Raw genomic sequence first — 17825 nt, forward strand, 5'->3', positions numbered from 1 at the left:
TAGATTTTTCTCCTTTTTTAAAAAAATAATGTTGTGTGTATTTTATTGGAGGGAAAAAATATTGCCTGACATCCTACGTATTTTTTTCTTCTTTCCAAATCATGGATTTTTTTTATTATTATTTAAGTACATGTTGGATTTTCTTTTGTAGATTTGTTGTTATGAAGATATAAATTTTATTAGTGGGCAGTTTTATTAATCGTTGTGATAGATTGAAGATTTGAGTGTTAGAATATTTCATTCATTTGTTAGTTTTCCCCCCGTGAAATTCAGAAGTAATGTCGTGTTCTAACCAATAAAATTTGCACGGGATTTTCTTGACATAATATTTCGCGAAATAAAGAAAGTGTTAGAATATTTCATTCATTTGTTAGTTTTTCCCCCCCGTGAAATTCAGAAGTAATGTCGTGTTCTAACCAATAAAATTTGCACGGGATTTTCTTGACATAATATTTCGCGAAATAAAGAGATTTATTATGAAAGCGTGTCAGAATTTATCTCATAATCATTTTCACAATTATTAATATGATATGACAACCACGGGGCCCGGACCAAAAATCTCGCATCGGAATGGTCAAATACCGAGATCATATTTTGTTATATTATGACGACTAACGGCTCCATTTTCCCGGAAGTTCGGTAGGATTGCATAGTGCTACATTGAAAGTTTTAACTGTTTAAAATAAAAGTAAAGAATGCAGAACGATAATATTGAGAGCAAGTACTCATTTCTATGTTTTCCTGATTAAAAAGTTATTACCTGCAGTCATAATTGCTCGAAACTGGAAAGACTTGAAGAGAATGGGTATTAGGGTAAAGTGATCATCCAGGATACATAAGTGCCAATTTTAATATTGAAGTGACCAGTTTTTTGCCAAAATTTCTACAGTTGAAGTAAAACGTGATTTTATGGTTTTACTCGAATACAAAAAGTAAAAGTACCTCGATCAGCTGAAATTTTCTTACTGGACTTGAATAAAATTTCCTGAAATGTTGCACTACTAGACTACAACTTCTGTATTTGCTACGCATTAACACTTGAATTATTTATCTATGCTCTGATCCGACGTTTCATGAAAGGCATAATTTAACTTGAATAGTTCAACAGTAAGTTGCCGAGGTTAAAGTCACCCAAAGTGTGTTGAAAACTTGACACAACTTTGCTAGATCAATATTTTTTATTTATTTGTAGAAATGTGGATAACTTTTTCCGTTCTTGCACCCGGCAATTTATTGTCATCAAAGGAATTTCTTCATTCTTCCGCATGCAAGGAAATAGACACGCATTTCTTTTTCACACTACTTCTTTACTTCTTCCTCTGACAGAAAAATTATAGTAGGCTATTGCTATTGGATAGCGTTGTATAATTATAAACAACTGCATATCAGACATACCTTGTTATTACTTTAGTGTATACTCTACACCTCTACAGGGTAAGATGAAACTTTTTTTCTATACCATCATCGCTTTTACTGTGACAGAATGACATCCAGTGAAGTTATTAATTGTATCCGCGGTTTGTTCTCGGTATCACCGGTTTGTTCGCGGTATCCGCGGTTTGTTTGCGGTATTCGCGGATTGTTTGCGGTATTCGCGGATTGTTCGCGGTATCCGCGGTTTGTTCGCGGTATCCGCGGTTATGGGTTCGATCTCAGGCAAACGCAGATTTTTTTCAGCTCTTTTTTGCCGCAAATAATTGATGAAACCAAAATTTTCGCCTGCGGCCGGTCCTAAAAATTTTAGTTTCTATAGATTGTATAGCTCACAATTTTTGCCTGCGGCGCTGTTCCTCATTCTTTTCGTGTTAACCTTCATCCCCCAGAATCTGTGAATGTGTAGACCGAAAAATTCCAAAAAATGCGGCGCAGTTATTTCATGTGCAAATGAAGGACTTAAGCCCTTACCCTAGTGGGATGAAAAAAGATTGGAGAATTAATGTTGAACAGGCTTGGGAACATTACTTGAAGACCTACACGTACATATTTAATCCTTACACCTGACTATCATGAGACCTGCGTGATGCCAGTGAAATACTTGAATAATGATTCTTATCGGCCTACACGTACATATTTAATCCTTACACCTGACTATCATGAGACCTGCGTGATGCCAGTGAAATACTTGAATAATGATTCTTATCGGATCTTAATCGATTATAATTATTGGTTATTCCCAATGTGTATTTGCCCAATGGTGCCGTGGTTGAGCCTGTTGGTCCCGTAATCCAGGGTTGCCTAAATCGCGGCCTTGTGGGAGGACTGTGGAGAAGTTTGATTATAATTATTGGTTATTCCCAATGTGTACTTGCCCAATGGTGCCGTGGTTGAGCCTGTTGGTCCCGTAATCCAGGGTTGCCTAAATCGCGGCCTTGTGGGAGGACTGTGGAGAAGTTTTTGTACTCCAGGAAAAACGGATCTGGAATTAATATTACCTACATATGTATTATAAGCTACCTGCTGAATACAAATTAGTTAAAGTCTAATATTTACTAATATTTTTCCATGTGAATACCGTGTTGTGCTATATGAATGCACTTATTTGCCTACATTGATAGAGAAGAATATCCTTTCACCGAAATATGTAGGATTTCTTAAATTGGGATGAACTTGACTTATTTACGGTGTCTGCAGACCTTATCATTTTACAACATCCTTTCACCGAAATATGTAGGATTTCTTAAATTGGGATGAACTTGACTTATTTACGGTGTCTGCAGACCTTATCATTTTACAACAAAAAGGTATCTTTTTCCCTGCCGATGATGTAATAAGAGTAATGTGGGTCAAAAAAAGCACAGACTTTTTTGAAATTTCAACATGAACATTAAACTTGTTTTGACAGCCTTCTCGTAAATTTCATTTCTGAAATGAAAAGTGTTTGCTATAAATATGCAAATGAATATTTATCATTTTACAACTTTCTTTTATCTTGTGTTGTTTTATTTATGAATTTCGAGACATACGGTTTACGTCAAGAAAACCATGAGTAGTAAATTTATGGATTCTTGACCCCACGTATCCATCAGTGACATCTTTATCAAAGCGAATTTTTTGATTGTATAAATTAAAGATAAATCATGGATCAGCAATATCCGATACAGGTCATAGCTTACGTCAAGAAAACCATGAGTAGTAATTTATGGATTCTTGACCCCACGTATCATCAGTGACATCTTTATCAAAGCGAATTTTTTGATTGTATAAATTAAAGATAAATCATGGATCAGCAATATCCGATACAGGTCATAGTGTTTTTTCTCAGTAGTTAACTTGGAAAGTTGATCTCCAGGAACCAATCAAAGAAGAAGAAAAATATCAACACATACAAAGAATAATTTACGAATTCCAATAGTTACTACTACTTCAGTGTTGCAAGAATGAAAAATCTAGGGACAAGTGCAATGTAGGATAATTGTATTTTCCTCATTCATAATATTCACGAACCTATTTTCCTCCCGCTTTTCGATCCCTTCCAGGGTTTTATATCTCCCTCTGGTGTTTGCTCGAAAATTCTGTCTACTTACTCGAAATAATTTGACTTGAGTCTCCAGAGGGCTATTTATTGAAAGAAGAAAAAAATCAGGAGATTTTCACTGCCATAAATAACGTGTGATGAGTCACAAAATGCGTTATTCACGAACCTATTTTCCTCCCGCTTTTCGATCCCTTCCAGGGTTTTATATCTCCCTCTGGTGTTTGCTCCAAAATTCTGTCTACTTACTCGAAATAATTTGACTCGAGTCTCCAGAGGGCTATTTATTGAAAGAAGAAAAAAATCAGGAGATTTTCACTGCCATAAATAACGTGTGATGAGTCACAAAATGCGATTGTGTTAAAGTTTGCAATGTGGGGCGGCTTTTTTCCTTTTCCAAGTAGACTGTTGAATTTCCCCAACATTTTCTTTTACTTTTCACCATATTTTTTCTTCTTGCATTTTTTGAAAATTGTAATAACTTTTTAATGAAAAATCCATTGTTTTCGCTAGTGTACTATGTATTAGGCTTAAAGGTTAAACAATTGATTGATTGTTCTGGTGCAATCTGATGCATTTCTATCCCTCACATTTTCTTTTACTTTTCACCATATTTTTTCTTCTTGCATTTTTAGAAAATTTTAATAACTTTTTAATGAAAAATCTATTGTTTTCGCTAGTGTACTATGTATTAGGCTTAAAGGTTAAACAATTGATTGATTGTTCTGGTGCAATCTGATGCATTTCTATCCCTTGAGCCACCTCCCGGCTTGTGCAAATAAAACAACACAGAAGTATTATTCAGAAGAGTTGGAAAAGTGCTTTGAGCTTCTGTCAAGCGTTCCTTTACTCATCCCTTTAATTGCCCAATATTTTCCACTACACATTAACATTTTCCCTTCTTTCCCTCACACACTTCTTATTGTTCTCCCTAGCCAATCACTCCATATTTTTCTTTTTCCTTGTCGTACTCCTTGGTAAATAATACAATCTTTCTTCTGCCACAGTACGAATACTTCGTATGTGATAGATAACTGATAACGAAAGTAAAAGGAAAGGCGACCTGCCTATGATTCCCTCACACACTTCTTATTGTTCTCCCTAGCCAATCACTCTATATTTTTCTTTTCCTTTAAATGTCGTACTCCTTGGTAAATAATACAATCTTTCTTCTGCCACAGTACGAATACTTCGTATGTGATATATAACTGATAACGAAAGTAAAAGGAAAGGCGACCTGCCTATGATCACGTAGAACGTTCTAGCCAACCATTCAGCAGACGGTAATCATTGTGGCCAATTACAAATCTGTTACGAGACATTTGTGTCAGTAGACTACAATATCAAATAATAACCTCTGCCTATGATCACGTAGAACGTCCTAGCCGACCAGCAGACGGTAATTATTGTGGCCAATTACAAATCTGTTACGAGACATATGTGTCAGTAGACTACAATGTCAAATAATAACCACGTGATGATCCTGTTTATTAGAAAACCCGGTTAACGTGAACGTCAAATGTAGAAAAACACGAGAAAAAAGGTCACAAATGGTCACGATTGAATGAAAAAGGAAGAAAATAAATGAAGGAAGTATTTAGCTCAAAAATATTATCAGTACATGGTACAAATGGTACACGCTACTTTGAAACCATGTCTTGTCTGGCAAAAAAAAGTGTGACCAAGTTTCCATGAATTCTCTCCTGCCTATGATCACGTAGAACGTTCTAGCCGACCATTCAGCAGACGGTAATCATTGTGGCCAATTACAAATCTGTTACGAGACATTTGTGTCAGTAGACTACAATATCAAATAATAACCACGTGATGATCCTGTTTATTAGAAAACCCGGTTAACATGAACGTCAAATGTAGAAAAACACGAGAAAAAAGGTCACAAATTGTCACGATTGGATGAAAAAGGAAGAAAATAAATGAAGGAAGTATTTAGCTCAAAAATATTGTCAGTACATGGTACAAATGGTACACGCTACTTTGAAACCATGTCTTGGCTGGCAAAAAAAGTGTGACCAAGTTTCCATGAATTCTGTTTTCAAGGTCATGTCAAATTGGTAGGTAATGCGAATAATGTGAACCTACTTTGAATTTTGTATGGCATTAAATGTAAAATGCACAATGCGATACTCCATATCTTGGTCCCATTTGATGGAATATACGCCACATAGGTAGATTTCTTCAGGGATATATCTACCGAATACTCTTCCTACCTTAATTCAATTCGTCTTCCTTCCATTACGTTCATATTTTAATCATCACCCAATTCACACCCATCCTCCTACCACTTCCACCTATTTCAGGGGAGAAAAGTCTCACTCCCTTCCTATTAGTAGTCGCAACGAGGTGCAATCATTCAAAACTGACAGAGCACAACACAACCCTCGAAAAAAATCTGTCGCGCTGAAAAATGGAAAAGGAAGAAAATAAATGAAGGAAATATTTAGCTCAAAAATATTGTCAGTACATGGTACAAATGGTACACGCTACTTTGAAACCATGTCTTGTCTGGCAAAAAAAAGTGTGACCAAGTTTCCATGAATTCTCTTTTCAAGGTCATGTCAAATTGGTAGGTAATGCGAATAATGTGAACCTACTTTGAATTTTGTATGGCATTAAATGTAAAATGCACAATGCGATACTCCATATCTTGGTCCCATTTGATGGAATATACGCCACATAGGTAGATTTCTTCAGAGATATATCTACCGAATACTCTTCCTACCTTCATTCGATTCGTCTTCCTTCCATTACGTTCATATTTTAATCATCACCCAATTCACACCCGTACTCCTACCACTTCCACTTATTTCAGGGGAGAAAAGTCTCACTCCCTCCCTATTAGTAGTCGCAACGAGGTGTAATCATTCAAAACTGACAGAGCACAACCCTCGAAAAAAATCTGTCGCGCTGAAAAATGTTTCTCATACTTGAGAAACAAGTAGGTACAGTGCGCTGCGATCGATGCAGTCTTTAGTTGAAGATAAAAAATGTCTGGTAAGATACTAATCCAACTGACCTGAATTCTTCGAATGTCAAGTTTCTTCTAGTAATTCCGGCTGCTACTCGTATAGATGACCGAAGTAGGTACAGTGCGCTGCGATCGATGCAGTCTTTAGTTGAAGATAAAAAATCTCTGGTAAGATACTAATCCAACTGACCTGAATTCTTCGAATGTCAAGTTTCTTCTAGTAATTCCGGCTGCTACTCGTATAGATGACCGGTTGTAAAGTTCCATATGAAAGTTTAATATGATTATGATTTCATCTTGGATCTCGATTATTGGTCGACAAATCGATTGGCAATTAATAACTGATAATGAAATTAATAGCTTCTGATCTCGTGATAGCAATCTCTTGTGTCCCCACGGATGGTGATTTATGCTTTCTCATTTGACACTCCCTTCTTTCTCCCCCTATATCCTTGTAATTTTCTCCATGATGCATTTTATATTGGTCGACAAATCGATTGACAATTAATAACTGATAATGAAATTAATAGCCTCTGATCTCGTGATAGCAATCTCTTGTATCCCCACGGATGGTGATTTATGCTTTCTCATTTGACACTCCCTTCTTTCTCCCCCTATATCCTTGTAATTTTCTCCATGATGCATTTTCTTTACATGTGTTCTATTTTTCTCGATGTCTCTCCCCTATCTGCTCTCTTGTATTCTCATTATTCACATACCCTCGCTCTATGTACATTGTACACTTGTTCAGTCTGGAGACACTTGTGTTTACTGCATCTCACATGTCCTCGGTTAGACAATATATCCACAATTTTCGATATTTGGGGTTAGAAACCACTTTTGATATTTATTTCAGTAATATTTTTCCCATGTTATTAGCTCTTTTTACTTTCTTGTAGGTCAAAATATAACCTCTCTTCCTCTGCTTTACTTGAGGCAAAAGGATTGAAAATGTTGTTGCTCCCAAATTTGACGACTTTAAAGAAATCACATTCTTTCTCTCTCCATTTCAAGTTTATCGCTTCAGTAATGCTAATTTGCCTCCAACGACTTTCAATAAAATCAAGTGGCCCTAATAAATTGTTAATTTATTCATTATGTATGCTATCAAGATACGTAGAGTCCTAACTGGCCACCAATTTTTTGACTGTTTCTAATATTAACTATAATTGTATGTTGTTTTTTTTTACTTTTTAATTATCTGTAACTTGTGCCCTATATGAATGATACCGTTCATTTTTAAACTTGTCTGATGGTAGGAATTCCAACATTCTTGAGCATTATCAAACATATCAACAAAACTGTAACCTTTATCTTCAAACTTTAACCCCCCTACGAGGTTTTATGGCAATTTCCATACGGTTGAAAGTACTGAAGCTGTTTATAGAATTTGGAAAACTCTAACTTTCTTTCCATTCTTGAATTTTCTTAAAAGACAGGTATGTTTGCTATTGTTTGAAAACAAAGGCAATCAATAGATGAACACAGACATAGTAACCAACTCCAACTAAACATAGCCGTCCGTTTATAAAAACCAGTACGTCATAAAGTTTGATTTAAAATCATCATGAACTTCTACGAGAAACTAGTTATTCTTGAACTCTCAAATTAATTGACGTGAAATATGATTTTATTTCGATGTCTAACTTTACATTTCCTGACCAATTACTTGCCTTGCTTTTTGAAAGACATACAAATATTTGTAATTTCTATAAATAGTATCATTTCTCCCTGCTAAACATCCTGGGGATTGACGAAACCCTTGTTTTCTGTACATCACTTCGTATACCTACTTTGTTATTTCGAGGAACAAGTTATGATTTTTTAGACTAACCATTTAATTTTAATGACGATAAAAATTTGAAGATAAAACTTTTAATATTGGTCATATTCTCAAGTGTAATAATATTTTTATTCATAAAATTATGAACAGAAAAACAGAACTCATAGTTTGAAGCTATAAAAAGACTATTACTTTGTCATTAAACCTTTTTTTTCTGTACTTAACCTTAGTTCTTATTTCAATTTCTTCTCAAATCAGTGCTTTATCCCGAGGATACAATTTCCTTGCAAATTGTAGGATAATACCTATATATGATCAAGAAGAACTGGGGAGAAATACCTGATGAGAAAGAAACCAAATATTGAGGGCCTTTAAGAGAACCAGGAAGGAATGCTGAAATCAGCAAGTTTTCGCATCCTGAATTCCTAAACTTTGGCATGGGAAGGTATTATATTGAATGGTATTTTACGGTATGAAGGAAATTTCATCCCATATTGAACTAATCCCATAGTGAAATGGGAAATAAAGAAACCCATCATAAATGTTTCAAAAGGGACGACTGATTGAACATCACACAGAAATGTTTCTACATCATGTCCTATGTGAATCATAATATTTATGTTCACGTCGTGAAAAATGATAATGCTTTTCACTGGGGGAAAAAAGGAGACAGGTCTAAGGCAGAAGCAATATTGGATTTAAATCCGTTTTATGAGAACATATTTTCATTTTCATTCCTTTGAAAGATTTTTTCTACATCATGTCCTATGTGAATCATAATATTTATGTTCACGTCGTGAAAAATGATAATGGTTTTCACTGGGGGAGAAAAGGAGACAGGTCTAAGGCAGAAGCAATATTGGATTTAAATCCGTTTTATGAGAACATATTTTCATTTTCATTCCTTTGAAAGATTTCTTCACTCTTCTGGAAAATATGGAAGCGATATGACGATATGTTATTGTTTCCTATGGGCGCACTTGAGAGCACTTTAACCTGTTAAGCTCTGTCCACATGTTATTTTCTTTCAAATCATGAAACCGTATTCTTATTGACTCTTGCAAAATATAACTGAACTCAACTACCACACTTTAGTATCAGATGCTCGGTCTAATTATTTATAAAAATACATTTTAAATCATTATAATGAACTTTAATAAGGTATTTTGTATACAGTACTGACCTATAACTTCAGGTTAAAGTTCTTTTTATGAATACAGTCGGATCTTATTACATTTACATAACAATATTATTTATAAATATTAAAATTTATATTTTCCATTGTACGCCACAGTACAAGATACAAACGTGTCTCTTATTGTAATTATTTCCTTCTAACCCTTGATTGCATTGAGATGGGTCATTTTGACTAGATATGTACCATTACGATTTTCCCCCATATGGGCTCCACATTTTCCAAGAACCAGTAGTTTTGAATGTCTAAAGGAAATAAATACTCCAAAGACCCAAAGTCTATGAACAAGAACTTAAGTGTCAAGTCACGTCTCTTTTCTCTAGGAAATTGCAATTTGTTCAGTCGAGGGTTAATATGCAATCATGTAACTTAACTGTCCCATAGTTGACACTAGAACAATCATGCATTATGACTTAAAGTGTTTCGAAGAGAAACTGAAAGCTTTATGTCAGCGGATAGATAATTAGGAGAAGGTGTATTCATATCATTTTCACCTTTACCTCCAAGAAAGTAAAAGTGATCTTTCTCTCGTCCTAATTGGATTCTCTTGTCATGCAAAATCCAATAAATGGAAATGATTGGGAAAGGATTTGTGTTAATAGTTCTGCTTTTCTGACATGTCTTTCCATGGTTTAAACAATCTGGGGCTCTTTTTATTCATCACAAAAATAGAAAAATAGACTGGAACAAAACGGATAACACATTTGCACTGTTTCGAGTTCAATAAACTGTGGGACAAAATTAACCTAAAGCTCCCCAAGGGAATCGGAAATAGTGTAGATACCTATGTAATCATGCGAACTGCGTAACACGAGTAAAAAAACAAACTCAAATATGTACATAGTTAGAGTAAAAAGTCTTTTCAACATAAGAACCTTGCCTGCTTGCCTCGAGATCATAAAAAAGTTGAAAATTCATAGGTAAAATAGTGCAAATAAAAATACAAATTGCCAACAAACACACAAAAAATATATGCGAATTGTAAGCAGCAGCCAGACGTGAACCCATATAGGTTTCTGACACGTTAATTGGATTTTTGTTGCCTAGTGCTAAAAATAATGTTCAATGCGTGTAAAATTTGTTGGCTTTGTTAAAAATAAATAAATATGTTTGTGAATATAGTAGGGAAATAGTATAAAATACTATGTAGTTGGTTGTGAAGATGTGATTTCAGTAGTTTTTTCTCAATATTTTTGTGAAAGTTTTCCTATCTTGTCTAGAAAATAAATAAATATGTTTGTGAATATAGTAGGGAAATAGTATAAAATACTATGTTGTGGGTTGTGAAGATGTGATTTCAGTAGTTTTTTCTCAATATTTTTGTGAAAGTTTTCCTATCTTGTCTAGAATATTTTTGATTTGTGAAATTTGTGATTCAGTGATAGTATGAAATCCCTCTTGTTTCTTATCCGGCAGTATGGAGGCTTTTAGTCTACGTTCGCTCACCCTTGGTGGGCCATTAAAAGGTGGGGTCATCAGCTTTCAGTGATAGTATGAAACCCCTCTTGTTTCTTATCCGGCAGTATGGAGGCTTTTAGTCTACGTTCGCTCACCCTTGGTGGGCCATTAAAAGGTGGGGTCATCAGCTGGCGTCAGACTTGAGGTTATAACTCATACAGCTCGTTACCTAACATCCAACATTTAATTAAACTAAAAGGGAAAACACTATCATATATTTACGATCCAGGAAGAAAACATATCGAAAATAAAACAACAAAGATATAGAAATGAGAGGTATGATAAGAAAAAATAAATAAAAGATTACATAGTAAAAAGAGGGTGATAAAGTGAAATCATTAGAAAATATTTAGGGGTTTGGATTAGGGGAAAGTAAATTGACATAGGTTCATGTACTCCAAGTATATGAATAAAAGAAGTGGAAAAGACAAGTGGAAATGACAGAAAAAGGAGAAGAGGAAACGAGCCAAAGATTAAGGGTTTTCAACGGAGGTTTGAAGATTCTCTTGAGGACGGGACAAAGCAAAGGAATTGGGAGGGATGAAATAGAAGGGTATGTTTAAATAATCAACGGAGGTTTGAAGATTCTCTTGAGGACGGGACAAAGCAAAGGAATTGGGAGGGATGAAATAGAAGGGTATATTTAAATAACTCCATTGAATTGTCTCCAAGAGAATGATTATAATAACAATAGGGGCACAACTCAGTGAGGCTTTTGTGTTGTAAATCAATTTTGCAAACAAAAATGTTGTTTTCAAGGGCCAAAAGTTAGCTTTATTAACTTTATAATAAGCTTCTCTAGATTAATCAGTAGAAATGTTGACATTGTTATTGATACATCTCCAAATCAAAAGAATTGCCGAACATGTCTTGAAGAAAGTAAACCAACATCACAGTAAATCTACATGTTATAGTGGTTTTCACTACTATGAAGACAAAGAAAACAAAATATTTTATATGATGAGAATCTAACTCTCTCCTTGTTAAACCCTCTTGAAAGAAAACGTACATCAGACGGGAGAATAATTTCATCTTGAATATTTTTTGATGGTCATTGACGTTTTGCAATTTTTATTTTATATGATGAGAATCTAACTCTCTCCTTTTTAAACCCTCTTGAAAGAAAACGTACATCAGACGGGAGAATAATTTCATCTTTCATCTTGAATATTTTTTGATGGTCATTGACGTTTTGCAATTTATAATATTGGCCTGCTTGGACCACGTATGTATGTTAAGTTACAACGTCGTACACATCATATCCTTCTAAACATACATGCACCAATGCACCATGTATATTATGGAGGTTCTAATGATCTAATGCATAATAATATGGTACGGTTCGGTATTTTGGCATTCTTCACATGAGAGGCTAACGACTTGAAAACACGATCGTCTGTCAAATGCACGTATGTATGTTAAGTTACAACGTCGTACACATCATATCCTTCTAAACATACATGCACCATGTATATTATGGAGGTTCTAATGCATAATAATATGGTACGGTTCGGTATTTTGGCATTCTTCACATGAGAGGCTAACGACTTGAAAACACGATCGTCTGTCAAAAATACTATCGCACGTACATCATGAGAGTCACTTCGGACTAAGTGAAGCTAAATATTCTGAATACTGGTTCTAATGTATGATTTGTGTCAAGAGCTCTGTTATTCTTGTATTTGCTGAAGAAATTTTCAAATTCCATCGCAAAACTTTGTATATTTTGCACACCTACCCAGTCCTACCATCAAAGCATACAAATTAAATATGAGAAATGTTGAAGAGTCACTTCGGACTAAGTGAAGCTAAATATTCTGAATACTGGTTCTAATGTATGATTTGCTGTCAAGAGTCTGTTATTCTCATAAGAGTCACTTCGGACTAAGTGAAGCTAAATATTCTGAATACTGGTTCTAATGTATGATTTGCTGTCAAGAGCTCTGTTATTCTTGTATTTGCTGAAGAAAATTTCAAATTCCATCGCAAAACTTTGTATATTTTGCACACCTACCCAGTCCTACCATCAAGGCATACAAAATAAATATGAGAAATGTTGAGGTTTTTAAAAATATAAACAAATTTTGCCCAGCGTTTTATAACTCGATTGAAACCATCTTCAGAAAGTTAATTAAGAGGAGTAAGTAGCTGAAAGTTCCAATAGACTACACAAAATCGTTCAATTTCATGTTCAATACACTGGAAGCTGTCGATATCGCTTTTAGGTTCAAGGTGGAAGAAGCTCTAAAAAGATGACTTTAAAAATGCTTTCACCAGGGTATTAAAACTCATCGGAAAGATTTTTAAAAATATAAACAAATTTTGCCCAGCGTTTTATAACTCGATTGAAACCATCTTCAGAAAGTTAATTAAGATGAGTAAGTAGCTGAAAGTTCCAATAGACTACACAAAATCGTTAAATTTCATGTTCAAAACACTGGAAGCTGTCGATATCGCTTTTAGGTTCAAGGTGGAAGAAGCTCTAAAAAGATGACTTTAAAAATGCTTTCACCATGGTATTAAAACTGATCGGAAAGGCATTAACATTTTTATCTGCACACAAATACGTTCCTTTTGATAGAGCTCTGTTTATTACTATTTCATTCATGATGAACATAAAACTACATCGGAAAGGCATTAACATTTTTATCTGCACACAAATACGTTCCTTTTGATAGAGCTCTGTTTATTACTATTTCATTCATGATGAACATAAAACTAGTTTGACTTTAAAAGTACACTTCGTTCAAAGTGGAAGATTGATGAATGAATTCAAAGTTAACGCCACGCAAAGAGATAGATACATGTGTTTGAATGTTAACATTTTCTGATGTGAGATTCTTAACTCTCGTAAACAGTTGTGAGACAAACAATGCTAGACTTGAAACAAATGAATTTGTAACAAACAGTGCTTTCTGTGTTGTAAACTAAAATTTCACTCTGCTTGTATGTCTTATCTTTCTTATAACTTTAAGATATGACAACAAGACAGCTTCAACTTGCTGGGAATACACCTGTGCTAATGTTCTTTATTATTTTGATAAGATTTGCATTTTCCTGTTCCTTTTTTATCATGCAAATCACTTTCTCACTGTAGTGTTCGTCTTACTTCTTTGCAACATCAGCTTTTGAAAATATTTATTTAGAACAAGAACCTGTACGATCTACAATTCTACATTTTATGCTTGAGCACACTTTTATCAATTAGTTTCAGTTTATTATCTAGGTACCTAAAGTTAGCATATTTAATAAAAACTCTTTAGCCTGTTTAACTACCTAACCAACCAATATGTTGTTGAAGGGAAAGAATCTACGGAAAGCTGATTACTTTTTGAACTTATTTGCTCCGTCAAATCAATAAAACGGTTTTATTTCTTTGCAACATCAGCTTTTGAAAATATTTATTTAGAACAAGAACCTGTACGATCTACGATTCTACATTTTATGCTTGAGCACACTTTTATCAATTAGTTTCAGTTTATTATCTAGGTACCTAAAGTTAGCATATTTAATAAAAACTCTTTAGCCCGTTTAACTACCTACCAACCAATATGTTGTTGAAGGGAAAGAATCTACGGAAAGCTGATTACTGTTTGAATTTATTTGCTCCGTCAAATCAATAAAACGGTTAAGAGTGGTTATAATTCCAGTATAAATGTTGCTAAAATGAAATCTCAAATTTATGTTTTCATAAAATAGTTCAGTATCAATTAACTTGGGATTAATCTCGACTTGATATTCCGAGTGCTGATTAACTTAGGTGACCATGACCACACAGGTGTCACTTTTACAGGCAAAGATAAGAGCATTAAAAACTGTTTTATTTCACCTCGAGTTTTAAATTGCCTTATAGATTGTAGAGATAGATGAAATTCTTGGCATTCTATATCGACATTTGTAATAGAAGAGACATAGTAACCAACTCCAACTAAACATAGCCGTCCGTTTATAAAAACCAGTACGTCATAAAGTTTGATTTAAAATCATCATGAACTTCTACGAGAAACTAGTTATTCTTGAACTCTCAAATTAATTGACGTGAAATATGATTTTATTTCGATGTATACTATTTCATTAACATTGCAGTTGAAGTTTTTAAATTCAAGAGAAGAAATATAAACTATAATGTTTACTTTTTTGGACAGTAAATCTAAACCGTTCTCTTTTCCGATAAGGACTGGTTGGAAGAATCGAATGCTCTGACGAGCGATAGTTGTCAAGAATTCACATTTATGCCAAATACGAAGACGGAAAATGAATGTACGAAATGTAAACAGTAATATTGAAAATTGCCTCTACGATGGAGCATTTTCACTTCAGGATAAGTTGGAAGTCTATCAACACAAACCAGACGATTAGCCAAATATTTTTTCCCGTCAGCCAAGCTTCATATTCCTGAAAAAACAATGAGGGAGAGTAAAAATATTGTTTAAATATCTATAGGTAGGTAGGAATGAGAAGAGAATTTCGTAAAATTCAAGAGAAGAAATATAAACTAATGTTTACTTTTTTGGACAGTAAATCTAAACCGTTCTCTTTTCCGATCAGGACTGGTTGGAAGAATCCAATGCTCTGACCAGCGATAGTTGTCAAGAATTCACATTTATGCCAAATACGAAGACGGAAAATGAATGTACGAAATGTAAACAGTAATGTTGAAAATTGCCTCTACGATGGAGCATTTTCACCTCAGGATAAGTTGGAAGTCTATCAACACAAACCAGACGATTAGCCAAATATTTTTTCCCGTCAGCCAAGCTTCATATTCCTGAAAAAACCATACCGATGGATCGCACAATACTATTTCATTATCATTGCAGTTGAAGTTTTTTAAATTCAAGAGAAAAAATATAAACTAATGTTTACTTTTTTTGAACAGTAAATCTAAACCGTTCTCTTTTCCGATAAGAACTGGTTGGAAGAATCCAATGCTCTGATCAGCGATAATTGTCAAGAATTCACATTTATGCCAAATACGAAGACGGAAAATGAATGTACGAAATGTTAACAGTAATATTGAAAATTGCCTCTACGATGGAGCATTTTCACCTCAGGATAAGTTGGAAGTCTATCGACACAAACCAGACGATTAGCCAAATATTTTTTCCCGTCAGCCACGCTTCATATTCCTGAAAAAACAATGAGGGAGAGTAAAAATATTGTTTAAATATCTATAGGTAGGTAGGAATGAGAAGAGAATTTCGTACTCCAAGAACCAATAGTTTTGAATGTCTAAAGGAAATAAATACTCCAAAGACCCAAAGTCTATGAACAAGAACTTGAGTGTCAAGTCACGTCTCTTTTCTCTAGGAAATTGCAATTTGTTCAGTCGAGGGTTAATATGCAATCATGTAACTTAACTGTCCCATACTCATGAACATGAACCCTTCCAGTTCCAACACATTGCTCCATCAAGTGATTGTATTCATAGTTTTCTCATCAGTGAATTTTCTTATTTTACTTCATAGTCGATTTTAAAAGTCATCCCCCCATACTGTAAGTAAAGCTCTTTGATCAGGTAATTTGTAAAAATTGTTTGCATGGCTGTTTTTACGATCAATCTTCTGGGACTTTATTTTTTTCTTCTTTCAAGAATCGATACATCTGACCAAAACCATATTACGTGTGTCGTGAGGAATTTAAGGGCTCTATCCGTGCTTGTAGATATCTGACATAAACTGTTCTGAGGATCCTCGAAAAGTACTTTCATGTATTTTTCCTTTTCTTCGTCTGTGTGACCATTCTGTTGTTCCATCTATTATTCCAGAACTAATCGATGATTTTGTTGTTTCATTATTTAGTCCTCACTCAAATCTGAAAATTTAAATAATAATGATGGAACCCGTTAAAATTCATTTTCTAGGCTGACTGAAACGCTGAACTCTATTTTCTGTCTAAAAATAGCTCACTGCGTTTACAATCAGTATCCTTGTAATGAGCCGACTTTGTTTTATTAATTAGCGTTGTTAATGGGTAGGTAAGTAGGTACCTTGGTCATCAGCGCGTAAAGAATTCTAAATATGGTTTGTCTCTAGCTGATGATAAAATAATTGATGGGCAAATTCAGGCAACGTATTTTGAACTTTTGATCACAGAGAAAGTTATAAAAAAAACTCGAGAAAATTGGAAAGATAAAGGTTGAAAACGAAGAATACTTTACAGACATGAACAGGAATAGAACATCCCAGCTCCATTAATTATATCTTTGTATGTGACTTAAAAGATTGTTTTTAGATAAATAAAAAAAGCACTGTTGAGCACGGTATTCAGAGCTTGGAAATTAGTTTGTGTTACCACTCATCCATAACGAAATATGCCTCTCTGAGTGAAAAAACTCGAGAAAATTGGAAAGATAAAGGTTGAAAACGAAGAATACTTTACAGACATGAACAGGAATAAAGTTAATAGAACATCCCAGCTCCATTAATTATATCTTTGTATGTGACTTAAAAGATTGTTTTTAGATAAATACAAAAAGCACTGTTGAGCACGGTATTCAGAGCTTGGAAATTAGTTTGTGTTACCACTCATCCATAACGAAATATGCCTCTCTGAGTGAAAGTTTTCTTGAAATGTATACGACCAAGTACGTGCCTTTATTTTTTAAAAAAAGAGTGAAAAAGAGACTATAATAGAAATAATTGATAACTATCATGTAATGAGAAATTAAAACTCGTAACTTTCGGTTCACACAAAATTACCAACTTACTGCGGTAAATGTTATTTAACACACTCTTGTCTAATTTTGGAGACGTTACTCTCTTTTCACGGATAACATTTTCGTGGCTTCTTATGTTAGTGGTGTGAGAAGAAAAATTAGTAATTAGTCTAGACCTGCAGAAGTATGAAAGTTCTCTCTTACTTGCGTGCCAAGAAAAGCTCATAACTTGAATATAGGTTGATCTTACATAACTATAGTTTGAGCTTACCT

General features: G+C 34.3%; 1 protein-coding gene across 2 annotated transcripts in view; it reads left to right on the top strand.

Moving 5' to 3' along the window:
* LOC103508654 (microtubule-associated protein Jupiter-like) overlaps positions 1-17825 on the top strand; it is a 110481-nt gene that overhangs the window by 45098 nt on the left and 47558 nt on the right. The window lies entirely within an intron of this gene.

The sequence above is a fragment of the Diaphorina citri genome, unplaced genomic scaffold (assembly GCF_000475195.1).
Source record: "Diaphorina citri unplaced genomic scaffold, Diaci psyllid genome assembly version 1.1 scaffold420, whole genome shotgun sequence".
Lineage (NCBI taxonomy): Eukaryota > Metazoa > Arthropoda > Insecta > Hemiptera > Psyllidae > Diaphorina > Diaphorina citri.